This window comes from Cephus cinctus, unplaced genomic scaffold (assembly GCF_000341935.2).
Source record: "Cephus cinctus unplaced genomic scaffold, Ccin1 Ccin1_scaffold0198, whole genome shotgun sequence".
NCBI lineage: Eukaryota > Metazoa > Arthropoda > Insecta > Hymenoptera > Cephidae > Cephus > Cephus cinctus.
The window spans coordinates 82,926-88,663 of NW_014332919.1; positions in this window are offsets into that span (position 1 = coordinate 82,926).

Here is a 5,738-nt window from a genome sequence, read left to right on the forward strand (position 1 = left end):
GTGTAATTGATGAACGTGACACTCTATCCATTGACAAGAGAACTGTGGAATTTTTTTTGGATTCATACTCCTCACAGTTGTAGGTCATCACCGAACTAGTAATGTGTTAAAATAATAGGATGAGTTTTTCAGACATTCTCGAGAAAAAAAGTCCATGAAAAAATCCACGTACGTTATATGAATCCTGACCTTAACGGCGTTCGGGCGGGCAGATGGCTCAAGTGGTAGCGTACTCGACTGGTACGTGGAAGGTGCGGAGTTTGTTTCTCGATGCCTAATATACTTTTTTCGATTTTTTTTTTACATTGAAATTGTTCTTTATACACTGAGAAAAAGGTTTGGTAAACTGAAAAAAAATTGTTTTGAATTAATTAAACCCGGCGGTTACAGATGGCGAAGTAAATATGTAGTTCAGTTGACAAAAAAGATGTATGAAAATCGAAAGAAACATTTCATACGCACAACTACGTACATACATGTTTGACCCAACAAAGTAGACAGTCCATTCAATTGAATATTTCATTATTTTTATTCCATACTTGGTTAAATGTACCCAATGTACGATTACGTTACCAAAATCTTTACTTTAATTAATAGTTAATATTTTGTACCCAATTATAGTATAGTCTACAGAGAAAAAAATGCATTTAATGTGAAACCCAGTGGGTGGAAACTGACATAGGAACTTCCGGTATAGTGTTTACGCCGGATAAAAATGGGTTTCATATTTTAGAGGGCGCTGACGATTGTCAGGGTTGTGTGAGTGTTTATTCTACAGGAGCAGCGTCCTAACACACAATCAAAGCTTTTGTGAATGGTTGCTATGCTCAGCTATACTTTGTTTGAGGCATTTCACAATTTCTTTTAGTGTTGTTTTTTATAATTTCGTGCACGTAAGAGTGATTGCTGTCGAATTTTGAAAAGGACGGAATAGGGTCAGTGAAAATGGAGGTGCAATCACCCGGAAAAAGTGAGGCAGTTACAACAGGTAAAATATACTATGTCATGTTTGAGATTATGTTTTATGTTTGAGTTGATATATTATGAACAAGGTGATTAATTTAATTAAATGAGAATGCTTTGAGTCTTTTTAAAGGTTAAAAAAAGAAGAACAAACAAATCGACAGAACTAGAAATGAGTATTATTATTTTTTAAAATTATTCATTTCATTTTTTTACGTAATTAGGTAACACGAAGAAAGGTCCAAAATATAAAGTATATTGGCGATGTTGCGTACCGGGCTGTAAATCCAGCAAGTCTATTTTAAGACATGCATTTTCGAAAGATGCAAGGCTTAGCAACTCATGGCGAGATATTGTAAAAAATCCGGATCTCCAGGATTTGACAACAGAAGAATTGAGAAAGTATCGAGTCTGTCAATTACATTTTGCTGAAGACAAGTACACCATAACATCTGTTCGTCGGATATTGAAGAATGATGCTATTCCTGAATTAATGATAGATCTAACATCTGCTGGTAATGAAGAAAACACGATTGACGAAGTTCTTCATAGAAACCAAGACACCAAAGAGCCTCCCCGATAGACATGGATTTACAAGATAAGCAAAACACAGCGGTTCCTGAATGGAATGTTCTTCCCACTGTCGCAAAAGGACAGCAAAATATTCAAGTTGTGGAACAAAATACCAATACTGATTTGGATGAGAATAATGAAATGAGAAAAGATATTTCTACAAAGGGAACAGAAAATACTCAATTCTCAACTCCAAAAACTTCCATTTTAGTTCCAATAAATGGTTTCATATTTTAGATGGCGCGCGAATACTACGCTAGTCTATAACGTTTAGTTTCCACCCCCTGGTGAAACCAACAACTTTTACCTGAACTACACAAAATATTGTCGGTATTCAATATTTATGTTGCTTGATGATGTATATATTTTTTGAAAATATCGTAGGTGTTCGAGTCATTTATTATAACGTATTATGCCCTGCCTTCAAGGGGTAGGAGAGGATGGATTCCTGGCAAATTATAAATTAGTTTGTTGATTCTAAAAATTTGATATCGAAGCAGTGCGATGCACTGGACTACTACGTGCTGTGCGTTAGTAACTTTTATCGCCCCTTCGTCCCTTTTTCAGAATTCTATAAGAAAGTTTGGAGCTTATCGGCTCATTGAGCCACTTTTGCTTGCGGGTATACCAGTCCCTCTGGTTGCCCGTGGCTGTATTACGCCACCTGGCAGTGGGTTTTGCTGTGCGGCCCCTTCTCTCGGTGGACGATTTGGGAACGTTGTATTAGTAAATTTATTTCATAGATAAAATAAAGTGTTCTAACAAGTTTGTTCAGGTATTTTTTTTCTAAGTGATTGAAACCCTTTTAGCCCTTCACACCTTCACTGTATAGTATTGTGACGTACGCCGGCTAACGGCGTAGCCGACAAATAATTGACGGCCACTCCGAACGTGCTGATATCCGAAAAACGATTCGAGATGCGAACTAGATCGGATTGTTGGGCGCCAGGTGCGGACTCTCCGCACCGACGTTCCTCCTATGGCTGCTTCCACGCGATCTCCCGGCTGCTCAGCCTCAGCTAGCTGAAATGATAGAGGGGAACGTAGGGGCGACGAGATTTGAACGGTTCGGGGTACGCCAATGAAAACCCCGGTCGAAGTTTTAACATCCGTTTATTCAACTAGAAAGGAAAACGGAGCCAGTACAGATCGATGCGTACAATAACTTCTAACGGCGAGCGCGGCCCTTCGTAAGGGCCGCAGGGTTAACCGTTCCCCACTGTTCCTAGCTTGCCCTATCACGACTCGTGGGTTACTACCACGCGGTCCGCGGTCATACAAAGCTCGGTGGGCGAACCTCTTCCCTATCGGAGATCTTCTCAGGCCAGCGTCTCGGACGCCTGGACCACCGATCTCCGCTCGGGCTCCGTGAAGGCGACTATGCCGGTCCTTCTCCGAGGGGAATACGTGGAATAAGAAGGGCCGCTCTCGGCGGTACTTATCGGTGTAGCGGCTTGTCCAATAAATCCCAAAGAAGGCATCTCCGTTCGCCGAATCATTTACAGTTGGGAATCGGAAAGAAGGAGCTGGGGCCACAATACAGCAGTGTGCACAATGCGTACGAAGACTGTGGTCTAGCGGAAAATAAGTATCGCAAAGGTCAGAACCCACAGAGATCACAATGACCTCCGTTAGCTGTATCTTTACTTTGGAAGGTTTTTGGTGACGTGGATTCTGGATAGTTGCTGACAGCGCCGGCACTATGACGTTGCTGCAGGAACTCTTTAGGGAGTGCAGGTTTCTTAACAATTGAACTTTCTACAATTTTTACTGCTTCTTGTCGTCTTGTGGTGTACAAGGGTCTGGTTGATTCGTCTAGACAGACACGTGTGATTTGCCTATCGAGGAAGTCGCTGCTTATATCCTTGATAGGCATACGTTACATGTAGTGAGGATAACGATTTTTATCCTCCCGAGGCGTTAACGTCGCTTTTTGGATTCAATATTTTGATTTATTATATGATTCGATTATTTGATTTGACTAATTGGATTAGCGGTTTCATGAAGTACCGGCTTACTGGTATTTCTATTGTGTTCGGCGCGTGCCAGCTTATAGCATCTGGGCACTTGTTTGTTTTGATTTCAGTCGGTCGACTGTGTTTCGGATTTTAAGAATATTAAAGGTAATAATTTCTAATATTATTTCCTCATAACTGTTGCTGTGACTAGTTTCAAGGGAATTACGCAATATTAGAGATTTAATAGTTCTATATTCTCTTTCCTTTATCGTCGTCGCTGTGAGAAGTTGATAGGATTATTGAGGAATTCTAGGATTTGAGGAGTTCTCTCAAATACTGTTATACACATCCAGAGTGCACTATGCACTCTTATGTGGACCTCTTGACTTGTCCATCATCGAGAATGGATGATTAGGAAGGAAAAAGGATAGAGGATAGGGGGTATAGGGGTGGAACGTTACAACACACATATAATATTGCGGAGTTTCTTGAGAATTTCCGTTACGACCGTTTGATCCGCGCAATAATATTTATTGTTTGACCTACTAAATAAATCTATAATAGTTACATTGCCATATGTGATGTCGTTTACTAAACCGTCTGATCGATGTCCCCATATTAATTTGTCTTGCCAAACATTTTTGTTGTTACGACGTAGGAATATTTAGTTAAATTGACCAAAATATTTTATCTATTCAAAATTTATAATATTCTACCTAATTGAATGGATTACTCAAATCAACATCAGATTTCCTTGATCAGATAAAAGATACAGTTGAAATAAATGTATGCACCGCCAGTACAATGACTGTATATCCGATTAAGTTGAAAAAAAAAGTGTTGAGTAAATTCCGTTTTAGTTGATTTTGATACAGTCGTGCAATCGAGATAGGTGTAGTACATCTTCGAAACAACTATATCAGTTTTATTACTTCAAGAACGTTTTAATCAATTCAAAGTCGTTTTGATTGATTCAATCAAATTTTTCGTGATCGCAGTTGGGTATTTGATATTACCAAACCTTTTTCTCAGTGTAACAATTACCTATTAAATTTATTGAAATCAAACGAAAATCTTAATCAAAATCATATTTTTAGAAATTCTTTATAAGAACGTCTCACTCAAAACATCTCTCGCTTCCACAAATATACCTCCGCCACCGGCAAGGAAGTTGCGCTGATAGAAGCTGTGAGTTCAAGCGAGACGTTCTTACAGGCAGGGTGCGAGTGTGTGAGCGAGACATTCTTAGGGTTCATTCAGACCGAAAGCAGCGGGAAGCGAGAAGCGAGCAGCGGAATCTTAGCTGTGAAAATACATTTTCTGCCTTTTTATGTTAGCTAATCGTATGAAAATACGAAGAAGTAAGTTATTTTACCTTCATTAAGTGTATGGAGTCAAGTATACTACATTAAAAGTAGTAACACATAATTTCTCTTAAAACATAACTTCATTACTAAGTAGATTCCAATGCTTGGACTGCGACTTTGGAAACTTGAACAATGTTCAACTTTTCATAGTAGCGACATAACAAAAAGATGATGGCAACTCTACTTCACATCATAGTTCATATTTGAAATAAATTTTGAATTCGGGATCAGACGAAATGTTTATAGCCCATGGTATAGCCTCGTTGTATGTTACATGCATGTAGTCTTTATTGCTACAATTTAACATCACGACCAGTAATAATATGCCTGTGCGTATGTATGTACATACACCCGGCCCAAGCGATTCTGACGCATAAAAAACGTGGCTTAAGGAGAAGGCTTCCCCTACTCAGCACACTCTTCAGTCCTAAGTTATTCTAAGCTGATTCTATGCGCATCTACGACGCGCAGTATATGTATAACGTAGGACTGAAGAGCATGCTGAGTAGGGGAAGCCTTCTCCTCAAGCCACGTTTTTTATGCGTCAGAATCGTTTGAGCCGGGTGTACATACGTTGGAAAGAGGTACAACTCTATTGTAAAGTTTCAAGCTGTTTGCTGCTCGCTTTTCGCTTCCCGCTGCTTTCGGTCTGAATAAGCCCTTATACGCGCTACACGGACTTGCTGCACCGCTCCTACCAACGAGTGAGAGGGTTTATAGGGAATCGTCCCTAGAAGTAAGGAAGACGCTCTTATGCGGGACTCCGACTCGTGACATAAATGGCGTCCCGAGCCAGGAAAAAAGAATACCCCCACTACGCTCCGGCCTGGCTTGCATCTAGGCTGCTAGCCGCCCCCACTCTCGCTTTGCCACTGCC